The sequence below is a fragment of the Lathyrus oleraceus genome, chromosome 2 (assembly GCF_024323335.1).
Source record: "Lathyrus oleraceus cultivar Zhongwan6 chromosome 2, CAAS_Psat_ZW6_1.0, whole genome shotgun sequence".
NCBI lineage: Eukaryota > Viridiplantae > Streptophyta > Magnoliopsida > Fabales > Fabaceae > Lathyrus > Lathyrus oleraceus.
Window position 1 is genome coordinate 16,201,346 of NC_066580.1, and position 25,588 is coordinate 16,226,933.

Genomic DNA, 25,588 nt, shown 5'->3' on the forward strand with positions numbered 1-25,588 from the left:
ATATTACCATGAATGATTTTCCACCAACTTACTTCCTGTTCTTGAGTTTTCATTTCAACATATATACATACAAGTTTGGAATTTGGGGTCATTCATCATGTTGTTCCACATTTGAGATTGTTGCATTTTCTAGCATTGTTTCAGAATCATCTATTCTATTGTTATGACCTGCTTTGGAATATGAATGCATAGTGAGGGGGATTTTTGTTCATTTATCAATTTATATATAATTTCTCATTATGAAGATACTGTTATTTTTATTTTAAAAATTTTATATTATTTTAACCTTTGAATTAAAAAGATGTGAGACTTTTAGTGAATAATTGTGATGAAAATATTTTTATTTTTGTTTATACCATATTATTTTACTTTTTATTTTGTAGTTCAGATGTTCCCAGTTGAATTCAAGTTTTGATTTTTTTGTTCTTTACTTATATTCGTTCCAAGAACCAAACATATACTTTGTTTTTTCTTCATAAATAGTAAAAATGTTCATAAATTAAAGCAAAGGTAGTACTAATAAATATAAAGTAAAGGAATAGCTTAGAAACAAAATTAGGTATAGATACCTTATCTCATCTATAAGAAGTAAGGAATTGTTTATTGCTTCAATATCAAATTTGTTAGCCCTAGCCTTTAACTTTCAAGTATAGAATCATCTAAACTATATCATCCTCTACATTAAATTCAACATATAGCTGTGTAACGTAACTTGTGATTGAGCCAATCTTCTAGTCTCTCCAAATCGGTACGTATTATACTCTACTCCCTTAACATGTAATTAGTATTTCAATCTTTCCAAGTTATTATGTATTATAGTTTCGATTATGAATATGAATTTTGATTCTCTGTTAAATGTTATTGTGATGCCCTCGAATTATGAAACAAAAATGTGATTCTAAATTGGTAATCTATTTTTTGAAAGACTTAGGAGATAGTCTTATGAGAAAATTATAACATCGTCTGTTTTCAGTTACCTTTGATGGAACCATTACCTTCGATCAATAAAGTTCTTTCCTTAGTGTTTTAACAAGAACCTACTCCTTATAACTCTTCTCTTGATGGAATAGTTACCTCCGATCAATAAAAAAATTCCTTAGTTCTTTAACAAGTGTATGGTCCTTAAAACCCTTTCCTTATTGATTCAAAAATTCTTTACAAGGCCTTTGAAAATCGCAGTCAGGATTGTCGTTTCACTAATGACAAGTGTGGTTGTGGTCGTAACCCTAGAGGTTGTTGTAGACTCCCTAAACAATGGACTTTCTGTAATTGGGTCACACCATTGACACGAACTACTTTAAACACGATTTTTTAGACAAAAAGCCATGACAATAATCTAATGTCCAGAACACAACCATAACTTATCAAGATTGAACACATCAACACATGTTTATGCAAATTCTACTTGCATTAACAATTCCATCACTTAACTGAATTACAATCAAGTTAAACAACTTATTTGGTTGTTTTAAAAAATAATCAAATCATGCTTCCAAAAATTCTCTACACCATATTAATACCTCTTACATTGTTTCGATTAATCCTTCTATCAATCAACAAAATTCTACTTCAAATACTGGTAACATTGATTTTACACTTGGCTCATGAATTCTTGATAGTGGAACAATTGATGATGTTACCACTACAAAAATATTTGTATCTCATCTCGATGAATTAATCCCATTATTATTTATTTATCTAATAAATCATCTATTACTACTCATTATTTTAAAACCATACAATTTTCACTGCATTTTTAACTTTATAATGTTCAATATTTGCCAAATTTAAAGCTCAACATCACTTTTATAATAAACTTATATATTATTCACAATGAAAAATAACATTTTTGATTATTTATGCGATATCAATAATCTACTATTTTGAGAATGATTTAGCGTCCAAAAATTCACAATGATCTTTACTTTATTCAAGACCCTTTATTTGATGTTCCTTTATTTTTTTTCTACGTTTTCACTGTTATAAATATTTTTTCAAATATTTCTTTTGACATTTGGCAATGTATATTGTAACATCCAAAATCTCAACATATGATTTTAAAACATAATGCAGCGGATATCATAAAAGGTGTCACATTTTCACAACATAACATCTTTCTCAAAATATAATTGCAGCAAAATTAAATAATTAAAAACATCTTCAATTATCTCATGAAATAGTACTAAACTTTATTAAAATTATAAGTCAAATAAACTCAACAATTCGCATAAAACATCATCAAATAATCTCAACTCAAGTGTTACACTATCAAAGCGGTTCGCGGAAACTAAACAACTCAAAAACAATAAATGAAGAAGGCTAACTACACCATCCTCTAACAAAAGCAACATTTATTGCTCCTCAGACTCTACCTGAGTATTTGCACCATAGGTGTAAAGAACAATCATAAAACAAACAGGGGGTGAGAATACATTCACATATGTTAATGGTGTATAAACAACAAGGATTGTCCACATCAATATATAATCAATCTACACCATGTATAACATACAACTATTATGCAATGTGTAATTCCTCTACTCACATGCATGTGGTATCATCCTACAATATTGGACTGAAGTCCTACAACACTGGATATCAAAGTTATGTTGCTGAGGGATCCTCAACACTTGACCGGAATCTTACAACACTGGAACAAAGTGATAAGCTAATCTCAGATATACATGATCCATGATGCTACAAAAAATGTAAACAATCGCCATCCGAACCTCCTACTCCCATTATAAATTATCAAGTACAACACTAGACCGAAGTCATTCAACACTAGACCGAAGTCCTACAACATTGATTCCTCTCTGAACCTAAAACTCGGCATAACTCAACACTTTTCATCATAACTCAGCATAATAATCAAAATATATTATTTTCTCATCAATACTCATCAATAACATCAACACTGCACCGAAATCATGATTCTTGCTAATCATACTTCATATTCGAATAATTATTTAAAGTATCAAACAGAGTCGGAATCAAACAAATGAATATGTTCTGTAAAGCTTATAATATCTATTTTAAGAATTAAATTTTTATTTTAGGACTTAATACTTCAATTGGTTTAGTTTAATCAAACAACAAGAGTCGGTACTGACACCGGGAAGAATGTTTTACCTGATTTCAAAATAGCACAAACGATTATAGACTTATGTAAAATTATTAAAATCTATAGTCTAAAATATCATTGAACTATCTTTCTAATGCAATTGGCGGTACCCCAAACGAGCTTACGAAACTCAAGTTACGCGTGAAACATGATGACCAACACATGACTGAAATAGGCTACGCCTCTGGTATAAAAACCAGTGAACTGCTACTTTTGTAGAACTCCTAGACCCAACTTCCCTATTTTAAAAAGAATATTGTTGTGTTAGCTTTATAACGCAACTGAAGGAACCTCAAACAGGCTTACGAAACTCAAGTTATGCATGAAATAAGATGATCAGTCCACTTATATGTCTACCTGCGATTTTCTGTTTTTTTCTCTCTATTGAACAGATCCAAAACTCGCTTATTTTCCTATTTGAGTTTTAAACACCCCAATGCAACCGGTAAACACAATATTAATCAATATGACTCAACAATCGTAGATTTTAACATGAATGAACCCCAACATACAATTTAAAAACATAATACAGAAATAAAACTTAAAAAGGATGTCACATTTTCACAGCATAACATTTTTCTCAAAATATAATCACAACAGAATTAAACAATTAAAAACATCTTCAATTATCTAATGAAATAGTACTCAACTTTATTAAAATCATAAGTAAATAAAAACTCAACACTTCGTATAAAACATCATTAAATAATCTAAACCCAAGTATTACACTATCAGAGCGATTCGCGAAAACTAAACATCGTAAAAACAATAAACGATAAAGACCAACTACATATTCTCCAACATAAGCAACATCTAATGCTTCCCGGGATCTACCTGAGTATCTGCACCATGGGGATAAAGAACAACACTGGAAATAAACAGGAGGTGAGAATACATTCACATGTGTTAATGGTTTATAAACAACAAGGATAGTCCATATCAACATATAATCAATCCATACCATGTACAATATATAATCATTATGAAATGCATAATTCCTCTACTCTCATGCATGTGGTACCATCCTACAACACTGGACCAAAGTCCTACAACACTAGATAGCAGAGTTATGTTACTGAGGGATCCTCAACACTAGACCAAAGTCTTACAAAACTGGACAGAAGTCCTAAGCTAATCTATGATATACATGATGCATGGTGCTACAAACAAATGCAAACAATCTTCATTTGAACCTCCTACTCCCATTGTCAATTATCAATCACAACACTTGACAAAAGTCCTTCAATATTAGACCAAAGTCCTACAACACTAGATTGAAATCCTACAACACTTGACTGAAGTCCTACAACATTGGTTCCTCTTTAACCTAAAACTCATCATAATTCAACACTTTTTATCATAACTCTGCATAATAATCAAAATATATTATCTTCTCATCAATACTCATTAACAACATCAACACCGCATTGAAATCATACTTCCTACTAATCATACCTCATATTCGAGTAATTATTTAAAATATCAAACGGAGTCAGAATAAAAAAATGAATATGTTCTAGAAATCTTAGAATATCTATTTTAAGAATCAAAATTTTATTTTAGGATTTAATACCGCAATCGATTCAGTTTAATCAATTGACAATAACTGGTATTGGTATTGGGCAGAATGTTTTACCTGACTTCAAAATAGCACAAAAGATTATAGACTTATGATAAAATTATGAAACTCTATAGTCTAAAAGATCAATAAATCTCTTTCTAACACAACTAACAACATCCCAAACGGACTTACGAAACTCAAGTTACACGTGAAACATGATGACCAACACAACAGATAAACACAACACTGATCAATATGACTCAACAAGCATAGATTTCAACATGTTATCATAACAACATCATGGATCCAACCATTTAAGGATGATAACTCTAATTCTTGTCTTATCATAAGGCATCAACATTGAGAAGGTCAAATTCAACATTCGTCTGATCGCAAGGTGTCAACAAAATATATTATCAATTCAATACATCGAGGTTAACTATAAAAAATAGAATTCAACAAACATCACAGATTTATGAACTCGCCTTTTCAAAAGGCATCAATGGGTAATGTCAATTACACTCGCCTTATCAAAAGGAATTAGCATACATATCAATCAACCATCGCCTTATCAAAAGGCAAATTCAGCATTCATACTCTCGCATTATCACAAGACACCAACATATGTATCAAATCAAATACAAGAATGCACACAAATCACTCAATAGAGCACAAAAATCATATCATAACAATTGCCTAAGGTTTTGTAGAAATCTTCTCCGGCTTCAAACATTATCAAAATGCAAACAAAAAAGGGAAGAAGAAACGAAGGTAAGGAAACATGATTATCCATCTGCTTAAACATCCATACATGAATAATTTCCCCCTCTTACCTCGTATTGCAAATCAATGAAATTCTTGCCTTTTGAAATCTTTATCTCTTCTTCTTCCTAAGCTCTCTTTAGATTTTGCCTCTTTTTCTAAATTTTGCACGTACAGTATAAAAATCTACTTCACTCTATCTATTTATTCACCCTAATTATCTAAAATTCTCCTCTCACCCCTCCCTTCTCTTCACACCCCTAATTTTACTATTTTCTATTTTATTTTAAATTTATATTCTCTATCATTTTATTAATTAAATTAAATTATTATTCTAATTCAATTATTTCTTCAACTCTCACCGCACCCTCAGCTCTTACTCAATTCACTCATCACTCTCTAATTTTAAATAAAATTTTATTTCCTCTCAATTATAAAATATCTCATTTTTTAAATATTTTTAATATCTAATTAAATTAAATAATTAAACTAAAACTCTATTAAAAATAAAATATTAAAGTTGAGGTGTTAGATATATTATAGCATCATTGAGTTAAATTGATTGATCATTTGTGTATTTGTGTATTATTTTTCTTTATGTCAAATATAATAAGAAGCACGTTTGTGAATTTGTATGAGTTAGCTACTACATTTTTCTTCTAGTACTTATAGTACTTGTATTACTACTGCCTTCAATTTAATTGATGTTAATATTTGGGAACTACTGTTTATTTCTTCTTTGCATGGTCACGAATATTTTTTAAACATAGTTGACAAATGTTGATATTGAGATAATAACATAATTGGAAAGAGCAATCTTCCATTATCAATGTATAATTCTGTTACATGCTTCAAAGTGAAGGAAATAAACTTTATATAGAGCAATACCATTCGATGTGCGATGAATGAACATGCATGAGTCAAATTTACTGAGCAAAAGAAAAACCGAGTACAGTAGTCTGAAACTTTTCAAACCATGCCCGAAGAGCTTGTTGTAATCCATATTGAGAGCGTTTAAGCTTGCCCACGCCTACAGATGAGGAAGGAAACCTATAAATATCGTTTGCCAAGTCTCCATGAAGAAATTCATTTTTCACATCCATTTGAGTAAGTTGTCATCCTTGAGAGGCAGCAATAGTCAATTTAGTTCGAATACTAGTCATTTTTGCGACAGGTACGGAGGTCTCATCATAATTCACACCAGACTCTTGTTTATTACCTAATGCAACCAATCAAGCTTTGTAACGATTAAGTGTGCCATCTGAATTCAGCTTTACCGAATACACCTATTTACTCCCAATAGGCTTAACACCTGGAGGTCGAGGAACAATGTCCCAAGTGAAATTTTCTTGAAGGGCTTGTAATTCATTGTTCATTGTCGTACGAGCATCTTTAACTGCTTGAGAATAACAAGTAGGAGCATTGCAGAGGTGCTGGTGCAGACTCAGTGGCAGGAAGGGACAAAGTAAGAGTGCGCCTGACATAAACCTGACCTGGTTTAAATCTTTCTACAGGAGGAGAATCATTAGAAAAATCAACTATTGTAATTGTATCTCTGTGTGTCTAATATGATCACACATGGTGTATATTTATATGCAAATAGGGAATATACAATAGGAAATAATATCAATTACAATTATGACTAATTGAATATCAATCAATACTAATTGATTGATAACATATTCTTAACACTCCCCCTCAAGCCGGATCGTATATATTGTATGATCCGAGCTTGTTACAAATATAATTCACTCGAGAACCCTTGAGAGACTTGGTAAACATATCAGCCAATTGATCTTCAGATTTTACAAATTCCGTGGTTATTTCTCCCGACAGTACCTTGTCTCTTACATAGTGACAATCTATTTCTATGTGCTTGGTTCATTCATGGAAAATCGGATTGGACGCAATGTGGAGTGCCGCTTGATTGTCGCATATGAGTTTTGTGTTCTGAAGGTCACCGAACCTAAGCTCTGAGAGCAAATTCTTAAGCCAAGCAAGTTCTTTTGAGGTTGCTGCCATAGCCCGATATTCAGCTTCAGCACTAGATAATGCAACGATGTTTTGTTTCTTGCTTCTCCATGAGATCATATTTCCTCCAATAAGAACACAATATCCAGAAGTGGATCTCCTATCCGACGGTGATCCTGCCCAATCTGCATCTGAGTAACAAGTGATTTTAGCATCACCCTTATCTTCATATAATAGGCCTTTTCCTGGTGCATTCTTTATATATCTGAGAATCCGAATAACGGCATTCCAATGAGTATCACAAGGAGCATTAAGGAATTGACTCACAATACTCACTGCAAAAGTAATATTCGGTCTGGTGACGGTAAGATAATTGAGTATACCCACTAGACGTCGATATCTTCCCGGGTCTTTCAACAACTCCCTCTGACCCGGAAGAATCTTGACATTGGGATCCATAGGAGTATCAATCGGACGACAGTCAAGCATACCAGTTTCAGTTAGGATGTCTAATGCATACTTACGTTGGTTAATTGCAATGCCTGATAAGGACTGTGCAACCTCAATACCTAAGAAGTATCTGAGTGGACCCAAATCTTTTGTCTGAAAGTTTTTGAAAAGATGAGTTTTGAGTCGCTGAATACCGTCTGTATCGTCCCCAGTGATAACAATGTCATCAACATAAACCACAAGAAAGATGTGTTGTCCGTTGGAAGAGTGAAGGAAGAAAACAGAATGATCTGCTTCACATCTAGTCATACCAAACTGTATCAAGGCAGAGCTGAAGCGACCAAACCAAGCACGTGGAGATTGTTTTAGCCCATAAAGAGATCGATTGAGCCGACAAACAAATCTTGAATTACCAGGAATAGTAAAATCTGGAAGTTGATCCATATACACTTCCTCCTCCAATTCTCCGTGTAAGAATGCATTTTTAATATCCAACTGATGAAGCGACCAATGATTAATAGCAGCCAATGCAAGGAAGAGACGGACTGAACTAATCTTGGCCACTGGAGAAAAGGTGTCACCATAATCAAGGCCAAATATTTGTGTGTATCCATTGGCTACCAAACGAGCTTTAAAACGATCAATCTGACCATCTGGTCCAATTTTCACTGTATAAACCCATCGACAGCCCACTGTAGTTTTGTTTGGAGGTAAAGGAACAATGTCCCAAGTATTATTTGAATGCAATGCAGTCATTTCTTCCACCATCGCCTGACGCCAATTGGGGTCAGTCATAGCTTCACCTGTAGACTTAGGAATAGACACAGAATCCAAAGCAGACACAAAAGAAACATAGGAAGTAGATAGACGGTCATAATTTAAAGCACAAACATATTTAGGATTTGGATTATGAGATCGAATACCTTTTCGTAATGCTATTGGAAGGTCAAGTTCAGGTGACATAGCTGGAGGAACAATTGGAGTAGGAGATGGTGTTGGTGGATCAATATCATCTCTAACTGCCGATGGACGCGTTGTGCGTCGCTGATATACCTGCAAAGGAGGTTTAATGGGTGTGGGGATGACAGAAGGGATATCTTGATCATCTAAATTACAAATCTCCTGGGAGGACGAAGAGACAGAGAAAAAAGGAGAACCTTCAAAAAATGTTACATCGGAAGAGACAATGTACCGTTGAAGTTGAGGACAAAAACAACGATATCCCTTTTGTATACGTGAATAGCCTAGAAAAATGCATTTGAGAGATTTAGCGGAAAGTTTGTCTTTACCTGGATTAAGATCATGAATAAAGTATGTGCAATCAAACACACGAAGGGGAATGGGGTAGAGATCGTGTTCCGGATTCAAGATAGAGTATGGAATCTGATCTTGAAGGACCGAGGAAGGCATTCGGTTGATAAGGTGACATGCAGTGAGGAGAGCATCACCCCAAAAACGAGAGGGTACATTGTGGTGAAGAAGAAGAGTTCGTGCAGTTTCAACTAAATGACGATTCTTCTGTTCAGCAACACCGTTCTGTTGTGGTGTATGAGCACATGATGATTGGTGAATAATTCCCTGTAATGTTAAAAAAGATTGAAACTGGGATGACATATATTCACGAGCATTATCTATGCGTAAAATTTTAATGGTAGTATTAAACTGGTTTTTAATTTCAGTATAAAACTCTTGGAATATACGGAAAACATCTGAACGATTTTTCATTAGAAATAACCAAGTGCATCGTGAGTAATCGTCGATGAACGTTACAAAGTAATAGTATCCTAAAGTAGACTTCACACGACTAGGACCCCAAATATCAGAGTGAACTAAAGCAAAAGGTGATGCAACACTTTTATTTACTCGTTGACAATAAGTACTACAAGTATGTTTGTCTAATTGACAGGACTGACACTCAAAAGAAGAAAGCTTAGAAAGACTAGGAACTAAAAGACGCATTTTATTTTGACTAGGGTGACCCAAATGTTGATGTGTGAGTTCTTGAGAAGCAATAGAAGCACAGGCCACCGGTGGAGAAAGATGATATAATCCTCCAGCTTCACTCCCTGCTCCAATCGTCCGTCCTGTACGGTGATCCTGGATATGAACAGAATTAGCATTAAAAAGAACTGAACAATCAAGAGTACGAATAAGCTTGTGAACAGATATTAGATTAAAGGGACAACCAGGAATGTAAAGGACAGACTCTAAAGACAAGTTTGGAAGTGGATGTGCCTGACCAAGGCCTTGAACTTTGGCTTTAGAACCATCCGCCACAGTGACAGAAGGCAAAGAATCAGAATAAGACAAATGAGATAAAAGAGATTTATTACCAGTCATATGATCAGATGCACCCGAGTCAAGGACCCAAGGACCAAGTGAAGGTGTAGAGACAAAAGCTACAGGATTACCCGACTGAGCAGCAGCGGCAGATGAAGATTGTTGATGGGCTGCTTTGTATTGGAGGAAATCATTGTAATCAGCGGCGGGAAGAGTGACATCTTTAGTGATATCCGGTTGAGCAACAGCAGCGATCCGTGGTTGTCGTTGTTGTTCTCTTGCCTTTGTACGACAATCGGTTTCAATGTGACTGTAACGATTGCAATAGTTACAACGAATACTTTGACGTCCACCTCGTCCATCGGTTCGTCCACCACGACCGTGATAGTGGGAAGCAAGAGCAGATGATTCAGTGGGAGAGGAAGTAGGGACCGGTCCAAAAGCATGAGGTGTAGCCAAGCGTAACAATTGTTCACTAACTGCTTCATAGTTAGGAACGTTGGTACCAGATAAAATCTGATTCCGAACGGAATCAAGTTCAGATGGCAGTCCAGCAAGTGTCATGACCATGAAATACTTACTTTGTTGTTCAGCATAAGTTGTTGCATCTTTTGTAAAGGGCATTAAGGTTGTGAAATTTGCCTTTAACGCGTCAAGCTGAGTCAGATAGCCTTGCATATCCATATTCTCCAATTTCAAAGAGCGGAGTTTGGTGATGACACTGTAAAGATTATGGACATCATTTGAGAAGACTTTCTTGACCTTTTCCCAAACCTCGTAGCAAGTGGTATAGGCTTGGTACTGTGCTTGGAGATTAGTTGCTATGGAAAACCATAACACAGTGCATAGAGAAGCATCGGTTTGTTTCCACTTATCGTGTTTGGCGGCGAGAATAGTATCGGCTTTTGTAGTTAAGTGATCCTCATATCCCTGACCGTGAAACCACATCTTGACAGCACCAGCCCATATGTTGCAGTTGGCTGTTCCGGTCAGTTTCTCACACGGAATAAGTGGAATTTTAGTGAACATGATGGAATCGGTATCTCCCATGATATTTGATGGCTCGGAACGAAAAACCGAGAGCAGATCTGGAAAAACGGCGACGGCTGGGGGCAGCGGATGCGCGGCTGATTGTCCGGCGCGTGAGATTCATGTGCGATGAAGGAGAGACGTGTGCGGACGCGTGCGGCGGCGGAAGGCAGTGAATCTGACCGATCTGTAGGAGACGATTCCGGCGTATAGGAATCTCGCCGAAAAGTCGACAGGAGCGGCGGAGACGGCGGCGGCGCTGTGGGTGGCCGGAATAAAAAGAAAAAAAAATTATTTTTATTTTGTGGAAGACAGTAGGTCAACCAGCTCTAGATACCATATTGTAATTGTATCTCTGTGTGTCTAATATGATCACACATGGTGTATATTTATATGCAAATAGGGAATATACAATAGGAAATAATATCAATTACAGTTATGACTAATTGAATATCAATCAATACTAATTGATTGATAACATATTCTTAACATCAACAAAGGAAGGTTTAGAGTTTTGCTATGAATAATTTCAAAATATTTTTCAGCATGATGAGCATGGAGAGGAAAAGGAAGAGTTTTGCTTTTGATAAGTGTACACACTGAACAATTAAAAGATGAGCCAACATTGATATTCTTATGGTCCAATAAACCTGTTTTTATTAAGTGACACAAAACAACAGAGTTTAGATGTCCCAGTTTATTATGCAAATATGCAAATAGATGTGAGACATCAATAGTAGCAAAAGAAAATTAGAGGAATGAAATTGGAGCGGAAACAATCTGCCTACTTTAGATCCCTTCGCGATCACTTTCCCCGACACTTGATCCTGCACAAAACAACTGTTACGAGAAAAAATTAACATTCTAGTTATTATCCACTAATTGGCCAATGGAAATTAAATTAGAGGCAAGTTCTAGTGAAACAAATACTTTGTTAAAGGAATGATTGATATCACCAACAGCAGAAATAGGAAGAGTGTCACCATCATCAATTTGAATGTTTTAGGTGCCCTTATAAGCATGGACATTTTGTAAGTGTTTAGGGAATCAAGTCATATGATTAGAAGCCCCTGAATCCACAAACCAAGGTAGACTTATCCTGAATGCCCAAAGCTGATAAAGCAGAGAGAATAATTTGTTGCACCTTCTCTAGAGTAAACACATCTGATGCATTAGCGATGATAGGAGTAGACAAACCAGCAGCATGGGTAGTAGCTTGAAAGGCTTGGGTAGGACGTCGAGCAGGTCTCGTGGGGCACTCAATAATAATGTGACCACGTTGTTTGCAGTAGTTGCAGAATTTTTTACTGCAGCTGCGAGCAATATGACCAAATTGCTTGCAGAAAAAACAATGGACATGCAGTGTATCACGTCTGTCGACTGTATTTTGGGCTGAATATGCGACTGTGAGAGCATGAGGAGTAGTCTGGTCAGACGACATGCTGTTTTGGGTGAGTAGGTGTTGCTATTCGCGAAAAAGTTCCCCTACACAAACTTCTAAATCAAGAACTGGATTACGGTTCAGTAAAGCTGCACGAGCCACTTCAAATTTTGCGCTAAGTTTTATAAGAAATTGATCCACAAGGCAGAGTTTGCAATTTGTCGCAACCTGAAAAAATACAGTGCGAAAAAAGACAACCGGCGAAGAAAAAAGACAGGAGAGTCGCCACCGTGCGTTATTTATCCCAAAGGAGGGAAAGGAAACGCTCGAAGTAAACCTGAAAATAGGAAAGAAAAAGACAAGGTCTCGCAACCAAATCTTGGGTTCGGGAGTCGGTTATGCGAAGGGAAGGTATTAGCACCCCTACGCATCCGTAGTACTCTACGGGATCCACTTATGCGGTTTCTGTTTAAAGGGTATGGTTTTGCCTAATGTGCTATTTACTAAAAAGGTTAAGAGAAATGGACTCGCGCGGATGTCGCATCCACTGCATACGTATCTCATATGAATATGAGAATCAGAGTCTTCGTAGCTCGGCTGACCTATGGGTTGGGGTAATTGTGCTCGCTAAGACATCGCGTCTTATGCCTACGTATCTCATCTGGAATGAGAATCAGAGCAAGCCGTAGTTCGACTAACTACGGGGTTATGGATTATGTTACGGGGTGAACAACGTTACTACGCAATCTACCGGATGCTCGACCTTTGGAGACTTACTCGCCTGTAGTAGAAGGAGTAAACGTGTTGCTTTGGGTTTTAGGTTTTGTTTGCGTTGTAGGAACGCGCATGCAAAAAGGAAGTCCTAGGCGGAGGAACAGTGCTACCTAAATTGGCATGCAAACGGGAGACTATGCGAAGCCTCGCATCCTATGGGGAAATAATCACATCACACAAAACATATATCTTGAAATAGAAAAAATGCCACCAAGGGGCTCAAACATTGCCTCCTACCGAGGTCTTCCAGCTAAGAAACAGTAGAAATAAAAGGGAAGAAGTAAAATACCACACGGATCAAGATCCGAAGTTACAGCAATTAAAGGATAAGCGACCCTGAGATTCTCCCAAGCTGATGAGAGACCTGTTAAAATTGGAAGACAAGGCCGGATTGGCGAAGCAACGTTTAGGGTTTGCGCGAGGCGGAATGAACTTCTCAGGGCTGCCCGAAGGTTGCTGCAGAGTAGTTCCTAGATTTGAAACTCCACGTGAACTCCAAGTCTATTTCTCAGGGAATTTCCAAGTGTCTGAAACCCTACTGAAACTCTTATATTTATAGCTGATTTTCGTGGACTTGTGGGCTTGGAATGAGGGAGACCCAAAATTTGTTATATTTTAATTATTTATTTATTTTTTTCTTTTTTTCTTTTCCTTTTTTTTTTTTTTTGGAAAAACTGAAGGGTAAATTTTGGGGTATTACAGCTGCCCCTATTCAATCAACTGGAGACCCGGAAGGAAGATGACAGCTGCTTTCGTGCTTTCGAGGTATCAAGGGATTGAATACAATAAAAGCCCAAAAATTTGCACTGAAGTGAAGTGAAGTAACAATGTCTGTCAAAATCGGCAAAGAGGTGGTCTTGAAAGAAGAATCCGTCTGGTACGGTGAAAGTCAGTCTGAATATCGAAAAAAGAATGTTAAATTGGATACCAAAATAAATGGTAACACAGAAATAACCATGGCCTGAATGCCGCTCATCAGTCTGAATACTGGAAAGGATTTCGATCTGATCATTGGAACACTGGCCTGGACGCCACTTCGATCTGAATATCGGAAAACTGGCCTGAATGCCACTTCGGTCTGGATACCGGAAAACTGGCCTGAATGCCACTTCGGTCTGGATACCGGAAAACTGGCCTGAACGCCACTTCGGTCTGGATACCGGAAAACTGGCCTGAACGCCACTTCGGTCTGGATACCGGAAAACTGGCCTGAATGCCACTTCGGTCTGGATACCGGAAGACTGGCCTGAACGCCACTTCGGTCTGGATACCGGAAAACTGGCCTGAACGCCACTTCGGTCTGGATACCGGAAAACTGGCCTGAACGCCACTTCGGTCTGGATACCGGAAAACTGGCCTGAATGCCACTTCGGTCTGGATACCGGAAAACTGGCCTGAATGCCACTTCGGTCTGGATACCGGAAAACTGGCCTGAATGCCACAAGTTGCATCGACCTGAACGTCGGAAACTTCTTCGATCTGAACATCGAAAAATTGGCCTGAATGCCACTTCGGTCTGGATACCGGGAAAACTGGCCTGAATGCCACTTCGGTCTGGATACCGGAAAACTTCATGCCTGTCAGCATTGGCAGAAATAGGGAATGATAATAGAGGCGGCGCATGGGCCAATGACACTTGCTGGGGATAACAAAGGTAAGTCATGAACAATCTTCAGTCTGAGTACTGGAAACAACTTCTAGCTTATCACTTGGGATACCGAGAATGTTTTATGCTTACATGCGTATGTTTGAATTTTTCAATGGCGTAATGCTCCATGAAAATGGAAATGCTACGCGATTTGGAATGATGTAATGCAATATGATTCTACATGCAGGGATGCGAAATGCTAGGTAGAATGCCAAGTCGAGGCAAGGGGATCTGCTGGGGAAATGATTACCATCCTCTGGGCTCTGGCCAGGCTGCTGGAGATACACACCACAATGAACTCTGTGGGGAGACGACTAGCCATGCGGTGTTCTGGCCATACCGAGACTCTGATCGGGGAAGGAATGGCACTGGAAGCCTGCTGCTGAGGAAAGCTACAATGGTTCTGGCAACCACGATTTGCGAGAGATGACTCAGCAGGGGGAGCAAACACTGATACGGTACCGAGGTTCTGCTTCAAGAAAAGAAACCATGGATCTTGCATTGGGATTATCGATCTGGCATCGAACTCTAAGGAGCAGGCACTTCTGCTGGAAAGATACAGTTTGGCGCTGTCAACTCCGCTGGGGATATATAGTCTGACACTGTCAACTCTACTGGGGAGTGTATGTCCTGAAACAAACGCTTGGGGAAGTACAGTGGTGAAAACCTGCTGGGGATTGAAGAATCCAACGCTCTGATCAGCTCTGCAGGGATAAGACACCGAATTTGTCTGTTGGTGACTTCACTGGGGAAGATATTCACGATCATCTGCAGGGAATTTTAAGGAAATGCCCCGAGGGTATCTGTTCTGAATAGACGATCCAAAGCACTTAAAATTTACAGCAATTTTAAATGTTTATTAAGCATGTACCTGTAAAGCCCTTATGTGTCATGATGCAATGTTTATCAAAAATTCGGACGTCATTTTTGCAAACAAAACAGTAAAATGAAAATGAAAACAGAGATATACTGAATAACATGATCTTATTGATTGAATGGCCTCTGAATAGGCATTTACATTAAGAAGCAATCCCTGGAAAGAGGTAATCGCACAATAGATAAAAACAGAAATTAATCTAATGGCAATGTGAAATGGATTTCTATTGGGTTCCAATTCTGCTATGACTTGCCCGTCTTCAAGATCCTCCAGATGATCAGCTTTCTGAAAGAGTGATTGGACTGTTTCCTATCCTTCAAAAATTTCCAGTCATTGGCACGAGATGAGATTCAGAGCTACTCAGAACGCAGTCATTCGCTTAATCCCTAACTTTTGCCTGGATCGCCCTTTTCGGGTTTTCGATCCACCGGGATACCCATTTTTGCCTAAGTTGCCTTTTCAGGTTTTCAACTTACCGGGTGTACAATCTTTTTTTTATTTTTTGATCCCTAATTTTTGCCCGAACCTTTTCATTTTCTTGGTTCGTCGGGATGCCCATTTTTGCCTGGACTATTCTTTTTACTGTCCAGCGGGTCTATTTTATGCGAAGTATTTTTTAACTGCGTCTGAGTTCACAGGGGAAGCGAAGTCTTCACCCTCCATAGTTGCAAGCATTAAGGCCCCACCATCAAAAACCTTGGTGACAATATACGGTCCATCATAGTTAGGAGTCCACTTGCCCCTGTGATCTGTCTGAGGAGGAAGGATCCTTTTCAACACTAAATCTCCGACTTGGAAACAACGAGGACGCACCTTCTGATCAAAAGCTCTCTTCATCCGACTCTGATACAACTGCCCATGACAAATGGCTGCCATTCGCTTCTCTTCGATAAGACTCAACTCATTGAACCTTGTCCGAATCCATTCAGCTTCATCTAACTTGACATCCAACAGGACTCTTAGAGAAGGAATCTCCACTTCAACAGGTAGGACCGCTTCCATACCATACACAAGGGAGTAAGGGGTTGCCCCTGTCGATGTACGTACTGAAGTGCGGTACCCATGCAAGGCGAAGGGTAGCATCTCATGCCAATCTCTGTACGTAACGACCATCTTCTGCACAATTTTCTTTATGTTCTTATTTGCCGCCTCAACAGCGCCGTTCATCTTAGGGCGGTAAGGGGAAGAATTGTGATGCTGAATGTTGAAGTTCTGACACAACTCCTTCATCATTTTGTTGTTGAGATTAGAACCATTATCAGTAATGATTCTTTCGGGAATCCCATAGCGACAAATAATTTCTTTCTTGATGAAACGGGCAACCACATGTCTGGTGACATTCGCAAATGACGCTGCTTCGACCCATTTGGTGAAATAGTCGATGGCAACAAGGATGAAGCGATGCCCATTGGAAGCAGTCGGCTCAATCTTTCCAATCATGTCAATACCCCACATGGCAAACGGCCACGGCGAAGACATCACATTCAGAGGATTCGGCGGTACATGCACCTTATCAGCATAAATCTGGCATTTATGACACTTCCGAGCATACTTGAAACAATCTGATTCCATGGTCATCCAATAATAACCCGCTCTCAACAATTTCTTAGCCATTGCATGTCCACCGGCATGAGTACCGAAGGAACCTTCATGAACTTCCTGCATTAACATGTCCGCCTCGTGTCTGTCCACACATCTGAGCAAAATCATGTCGAAGTTCCTCTTATACAACACATCGTCTTTGTTCAAGAAGAAACTGCCTGCCAATCTTCTCAAAGTCTTTCTGTCATTGTTGGATGCCCCTGCAGGGTACTCTTGATTCTTCAGAAAGCACTTGATATCGTGATACCAGGGCTTGTCATCGACTACCAGTTCAGCAGCAAACACATGCGCGGCCCTGTCAAGGCGCATCACATCGATCCTGGGAGCATGGTTCCAACGAATTACCTTGATCATGGAGGATAGAGTAGCAAGCGCGTCTGCCATCTGGTTCTCATCACGAGGTATATGATACAATTTTACCGTTGTGAAGAAAGTCAACAGTCTTCTCGTGTAATCTCTGTAGGGGACCAGAGTGGGCTGGAGAGTATTCCAATCACCATTCACTTGATTAATCACCAGAGCTGAATCTCCGAAGATGTCCAGAGTCTTGATTCTCAGATCAATGGCTTGCTCAATGCCCAAGATACAGGCCTCGTACTCAGCTTCATTATTTGTGCACTCAAAAGTCAAACGAGCGGTGAAAGGTATGTGGGCACCTTTCGGAGTTGTAATGACAGCACCAATTCCACTTCCTCTAGTATTGACAGCCCCATCAAACAACAAAGTCCACTTTTCGTTTGGATCAGGTCCCTCCTCAACAACTGGCTCTTCACAGTCTTTCATCTTGAGGAACATGATGTCTTCATCAGGGAATTCAAACTTCATTGGCTCATAATCATCAATCGGTTGCTCGGCAAGGTAGTCTGACAGAATACTCCCTTTGATGGCCTTCTGTGACGTGTACTGAATATCATACTCTGTTAAAATCATTTGCCAACGAGCGACCCTTCCGGTGAGAGCTGGCTTCTCGAATATGTATTTCACTGGATCCATCTTAGAAATCAACAAGGTAGTATGGTTCAACATATACTGCCTCAGTCGGCGAGCAGCCCAGGCCAAAGCACAGCAAGTTTTCTCAAGCTGCGAATATTTGATTTCACAGTCGGTAAACTTTTTGCTAAGGTAGTATATGGCATGCTCTTTTCGACCAGACTCGTCATGCTGTCCCAATACACACCCCATCGAGTTCTCAGTCACTGATAGGTACATTATCAGAGGTCTCCCAGGAACTGGAGGTATAAGGATCGGAGGTTTCTGTAGATACTCTTTTATCTTCTCGAAAGCCCTTTGACAATCTTCATTCCACCTGATAGCCTGATCTTTCCTCAGCAATTTGAAAATTGGCTCACACGTGGTTGTTAGGTGAGAGATGAACCTTGCAATGTAGTTCAACCTCCCTAAGAAACTACGGACTTGCTTCTCTGTTCTTGGCTCAGGCATTTCCTGTATTGCTTTTACTTTGTCGGGATCCACCTCAATCCCTTTTCCGCTAACAATAAAACCCAGCAATTTTCCCGATCTCACCCCGAAAGTGCACTTGTTCGGATTAAGCCTCAGCTTGAATTTCCTCAAACGCTCAAATAATTTCTGCAAATTCACCAAATGTTCTTCTTCTGTCTGAGATTTGGCAATCATATCATCCACATAAACCTCGATTTCATGATGAATCATATCATGGAACAGAGTTACCATAGCTCGTTGATATGTTGCTCCGGCATTTTTCAGACCAAACGGCATCACCTTGTAGCAGAAGGTGCCCCACGGGGTTATGAAAGTTGTCTTTTCCATGTCTTCTGGTGCCATCTTGATTTGGTTATAGCCAGAAAAGCCGTCCATGAAGGAGAATACCGAGAACTGAGCTGTATTATCCACCAAAACGTCGATGTGAGGTAATGGGAAATCATCTTTAGGGCTAGCTCTGTTCAGATCCCGATAGTCGACACACATCCGTACCTTTCCATCCTTCTTAGGTACTGGGACGATGTTTGCAACCCATGGCGGATAATTGGTGACTGCTAGAAACCCTGCATCCAACTGCTTTTGCACTTCTTCCTTTATCTTGACAGCCATCTCTGGTCTTGTTCTTCTGAGCTTCTGCTTGACCGGAGGACAACCTTCTTTGAGAGGCAAGCGGTGTACCACGATGTCTGTGTCCAGCCCAGGCATGTCCTGATAAGACCAGGCGAAGATGTCAATGTATTCTTGCAGCAATTTAATCAGCCCTTTCTTCACATTATCTTCCAAAGCAGCCCCTATTTTGATTTCTCTCTTGGCGTCTTCGGTGCCGAGATTAATCACTTCAACAAACTCTTGATGCGGTTGAATAACCCTTTCCTCTTGTTTCAACAACCTGGCAAGTTCTTCAGGGAGTTCACAATCTTCATCATCCTTTTCTTCAGCTTGAAAGATTGGATTTTCAAAGTCGAAGCGAGCCATAGCAGAACCGTTATCAATAGGATCCGGTGATGTGCATCTGCATGAGTGATGGTATGTGCTTATGAGTGTGAAAAAAAATATGGAAACTAAACAAAACATTGCCATTTTTTTTTTATTATTATTTTTTTTTATTATATATTTTTCTTTGAAAAACTGCAAAAATAGAAAGACAAGGAACGAAATATTTGAATGCGAAAAGACGTCTTTTATTTATGATAAAAAAATGCAAGTGTCACATAGACGGGCCCTACAATGAGTCGTTACGCCCTGGGTGGAACGTAAGACTTGGATATGCATGAATAAACAAAGAAAATTACTCTTCAAGAAGAGTGACTTGGATAATCTCTTCAGAAGACCAATTGTTGATGACTTCACCCGGGATCCTCGGACGCACCCAGTTGTTGATGTCGCAATCACTATCCCCATCTTCATTGTTGACCGCAGAGACTTGACCATACTGAATGATGCCAGCACTGGAGAAAGTAATCGGCCCCTGATGAGTCTGAAGTGCTGAAGTTGTAGAAGTCAGAGTTGGCTGGTACCCAATCCCGAACTTATCTTCTTTCACTGGTAATTCCAACAGACGCCCCCAACCGGGAGCAACACCTGAATCTACCACGGCCCGTGCCTGCTTAAAGGATGAGATAGAGGCACCCGCTTTAACTTCTTCCACCGGAGCTGCATCCTTGACTTGAACTGACTCAAAAGCCTGACACAAAGTCTCATGAATTTCACCTTCTACTTCTACATACTTGAATGTAGACAGGTTACTGACCAGGATGTCCTCTTCACCACAGACGGTGATAATTCGTCCGTTGACCGGAAACTTAATCTTCTGATGTAGAGTTGAAGAGACTGCCCCAGCATTATGGATCCAAGGCCGACCCAGCAGGCAACTATAGGAAGGACTGATATCCATCACGTAGAAGACAGTGTTGAAGGTTTGTGATCCAATCAGAATTGGCAATTCCACCTCTCCAAACACCGATCTCTTAGAACCATCGAAGGCTCTCACCATAAGATCTGAAGGTTTCAAGACCAAACCCTCTACTTCTAACCTCGACAGGCCCCTCTTGGGTAGCACATTGAGAGAGGAACCTGTATCCACCAGAACATGAGATAACATGGTGTCTCTGCATTCCAATGAGATGTGCAGAGCCTTGTTATGATTGCGTCCAGCTGGTGTTAAGTCAGAATCAGTAAAACCCAACCCGTTGCTTGTATGGACATTGGCAACGATCCCTTCTAGTTGGTTCACTGAGATCTCCTGAGGTACATATGCAGCATTAAGAACCTTCAGAAGTGCCTCCCTGTGCGCCTCCGAACACAATAGGAGTGAGAGAATGGATATCTTGGACGGAGTCTGAATCAACTGATCGACTACCTTGTAATCGCTTTTCTTTATGATTCTTAGAAACTCGTCCACGTCCTTTGCAAAAGTGGGCTCAGAACCATCTTGGGGTGCAGAGGTACCCTCATTCACGACTTGCTTGCCTTTGGTTTTCGCCACAGCATCCGCATTATCAGCTTGGGTAACCGGTGGTGAGAGCAATCTACCACTCCTGGTGAATCGCCAGATTCCACCAACATTATCCACTGCGGGACCTTCAAGTTCAGGCTTCTGACCCTCTTCTACTTTTAGTGGCCGTTCCACCTTATGATCGTGCGTATACACGCTCCCCCCATAATGCCACGGAATGGCCCTTTCACTGGTGAAGGGTAAAGGACCAGGGGTTGTGATGGTCATAGTAGGTCGTCGTACTGGTGGCGCGGGTTGCGCTTCTGGCACACTGATCTGATTAGTTGGATAGAAAATAGTTATAGTTGCAATGTCACAGTCGTACTCAGAAACCTCATTTGTTGGAGCATAAACATCCGAAACATCGGAATCAAGTTCAAATACAAAAGAGTCAACCATATTGGAAAGAGTAAATACATCATCATGGACTGCAGAATCAGCAGGAACAACATCTAGGAACTCTTCAGTAGCACCTTCAAACCCCTCTTCCTCAACCCCTTCATCAAACTCTTGGACAGACAAATCTTCAACCTGGAGGATACCTTTGTCGAGCAAGGCCTGGATACCCTGCTGTAGCTTCAAACAACCTCCACTCTGAGTAGCACAATCCAAACAACCCTTCCCACAACCGGGGAAAACATCGGCCTTCAGCAAGCATCCTTTGATATCCAACAATGGAGTCTTCAACTTCAACACATCCTTAATGGACTTGGCTTCTCCCTCTACCAAATTAACGTTCGCACCACCATGCTGGGGCATGGGATTGTTAACGACATTCGGAGCTGGTGCAAGGTCGATGGCCTTTGAATCTATGAGGTCCTGAACTACGTGCTTAAAAGCTTTGCAGTTCTCAATATTGTGGCCAGGTGCCCCAGAGTGGAAGCTACACCTAGCGTTGGCGTCGTAACCCACCGGAAGTCTACCAACAGGAGGAGCCAGAGTGCGCAGTTGCACAAGTTGTAGTTGTTGAAGACTAGAAAGCATCTGAGCGTACGACATCGGAAGGGTGTCGAAATGTCGGTCCATCATCCTTTGTCTCTGTTGATAAGCGGGTCTGTTACCCGGTTGTTGCTGCTGTTGGTACTGAGCTGGTTGACGCTGCGGTGGTTGTTGTTGTTGTGGCACTGCAGCTGGAATGGTCACCGCCGCAACATACGGTTGTTGATGATAATTCTGAAAATTATTCCTTCTAACACCTCTGTTCTGATAGGAAGCCAAAGAATTCACTCCCCCCTCTCTTTGCTTATGCCCTCCAACGAACGACTTTTTTACCCCTGACGAAGATCCTCCTCCACTTTGGATCTTGCAGGTCTTCAGGTAATTCTCCACCCTCTCTCCGGTAGAGACCACATCAGCAAAGTTGGAAGCATTGCACCCCACCAGACGCTCCAGATAAGGTCCAGGCAACGTATTCATGAACATGTTGGCCATTTCTTTCTCCAGCATAGGGGGCTGAACACGGGAAGCTGTCTCCCTCCAGCGTTGAGCGTATTCCCTGAAGCACTCATTGCTTTTAAGAGACAGATTCTGAAGTTGAGTTCTGTCCGGAGCCATGTCTGCATTATACTGATACTGCTTCACGAAGGCCTCCGCCAAATCCCTCCAGCAACGGATGTGGGCTCTGTCCAGCCTCATATACCATTCCAAGGATGCCCCAGCTAGGCTGTCCTGGAAGAAGTACATAAGTAGCTTCTCGTCATCAGAGTATGCAACCATTTTACGGAAATAGGCTTGCACGTGAGTCTTGGGGCAAGAGTTGCCCTTGTACTTGTCAAAGACCGGGACTTTGAATTTTGGTGGCACTCTCACACCTGGGACCAGCCCTAAGTCAGCAACGTCTACTCCCAAAGGATTCTGTCCTTCCACTGCCTTCAACCTCTCTTCCAATCTCCTGAACATGGGGTCTACGCCATGACCCATGCCAAAGTCTTCCTGAAGTGGGGGAAACTGATCGTCCTGATCATCATGAACGGTATGTTGACCGGGGTTGGCATGCGGGATCGGGATAGGCCCCGGTCCACTGGGTCCGTTAACCTCTCCAGCTGGAGGTTCAGTCACTGTCTCTGGTTGAGCAGGGGGATTCCCCTGTATCATCTGCCTGAGCTCTTGTTGTCCCTGAGCCACCCCTTGAACCACATCCATGAATTGGGTCATGCGGGCCCTCATCTCAGCGAGCTCTGCTTGTACACCTTCCATTGCTCTCTGTTGATTCCTCCGGGTACCGTATCGGTGAATGCCTGAGTCAGCTATCCTGCTAGTGGAACACCAAACAATATGAGAACACCGCAGCGGTACCTGTTATGCAAGATATGACAATGAATATGTAAATGCAATGACATGTTTATCAATTCCAAAAGGTATTCTACCCCCTTGATTCCAGTCTCACATCAGGTGGGTAGTGCAAGAAGGCCGAGTCATGGATAAACTTCTGAGATTAAGATGTAATAAAGGGAAACCATCATACAAATGAGTTCAAGGAAAGGGCCTTAGCCAAAAATACATCAAAGGAGGATCTCCACAACAAGCCTGTGGATCATCACTACATAACACCAAAGCAGTAAGTAAAGAGAGGAACAAGCAAATCAGAAATCAGCCTCCTGTATGCGACCCATAAGGACCGTTCCTCACTTCATCCAGTAGCGCCACCGTGTCAGGATGATCTGGAGATTCTGTCAAACGCCGGATGAGCAGATTCCTCTTGTGAATGATCCCATCCAGTTCGTTGATGTGTTCTCTGTAGTAATTCCCATCATCTTCTCCGAATACCTCTTCAAGTCTGGATTTCTTCAAACTTGCTAGCGTCTTGAGTTCTTCGATATATCCTTGAGCCTCATTGAGTTGATCTGTGATATAACCATTAGTTGATCGGGTACACAGCAGCTCGTGGTTCTTCCCCTTCAGCAAAGTCTTCAATTTCTCTATCTGACCAGTCAGTTCAGCCACCGTCTCTTCCTCCTTTGTCTTCCGAGAAGTTGAAAATGCATCCCATCGCTCTTGCCACCCAGCTAATTTACCACGAGCATCCATTAACTGCTGCTTGACTCGCCTCAACTCAGAACTGGATGATCTCAAGGCTTCGTCTGTCTTCCTGAAGAAATTCACCTCCACAGCAAATTTCCTTTCAGCTTCCTCTTGCAATTTGACGGTTTCCTCCTTCTGATATTCTGACTCATGGAATCGATGCATACAGTCTTGCAATTTCTCCCTTAACTCCGAGTTCTCGATTTGAAGTCCTTCTGTGGTGTTCTTCAACTTGTCATACTCCTCTCGGCTCACCGTTGCTGACTGCTCGAGAGTAGGTGAATACAAGGGTTCTTCAATAGGAAACGGTAGACCAAACTCTTCGATTCTTCCTTGAAGCCATTCTCCATACTGAGGGTAAGCTCTACAATCTCCTTTCCCAAGAACAATTCTTCCTTTCTTGATCACCTTGAGCCAGGCCTCAGCTGCCTTACGGGATACAGTCAAATCAGGCGAAGAATGGAAAAACAGAGATTCTTCCACATCCTTTTCCAAAGGTGGAGTTCTTAAGGCATATCCAAACTGTCTAACTGCAAGAGAAGGATTATAGTTGATTCCTCCTTTTCTTCCTACCAACGGAACATTCGGGAAGTTCCCACAACTGTGAATAATATCTGCCCGAAGCAAACTCCGGTCAGACCACCAAGAAATATCTTCAGCTCTCAACCCCATCAATCTCTTTGACCAACTCAACGAGTCCTTGACATCAATGAATGCTCCTGACTTGGGTAGGTGAGAACTGAACCACTTATAGAACAAAGGCGCACAACAATTCAACAATCCTCCTTTTCTATTCTTATTCCTGTGGTGCACTGAATGAAAGAAATCTCCCAGCAGGGTCGGCACTGGATTTCCCAACACGAAGAGGCGTACGGCATCTACGTCTATAAATTTGGCGACATTAGGGAACAAGACAATCCCATACACACAAAGAGCCAACACAGCATTGAAACCCCTCTGGTCACCATCTTCAAGCTTCTTCTTTGCTTCTCCCAATAAGAAACTCAGATGAAAACCGTTAACTTCTCCCTTTTGACACATATTAGCCTTCAAAACTGATTCCCTCAAATATGTGGTTGAAGCAACCATGCTGAGATCGGGCAGACACTCCGAGCTGTAGAATAGCAACTGTGACTTGATGGGAATTCTGAGA

The 25,588-nt window shown here is 40.5% G+C and overlaps 1 protein-coding gene across 2 annotated transcripts in view; it reads left to right on the top strand.

Moving 5' to 3' along the window:
- The first annotated feature begins 628 nt into the window (after window positions 1-628).
- The window catches only part of LOC127117705 (probable disease resistance protein At4g27220), a 32,077-nt gene continuing 7,117 nt past the window's right edge, over window positions 629-25,588 (top strand). The window contains exon 1 of one of the 2 annotated variants that reach the window (XM_051047796.1): window positions 629-748. The gene's annotated coding sequence lies outside the window, so the exon portion shown is untranslated. Of the gene's footprint in view, window positions 749-19,828; window positions 19,947-25,588 lie in introns of those variants that run through there. The other variant, XM_051047797.1, reaches the window with a different exon arrangement.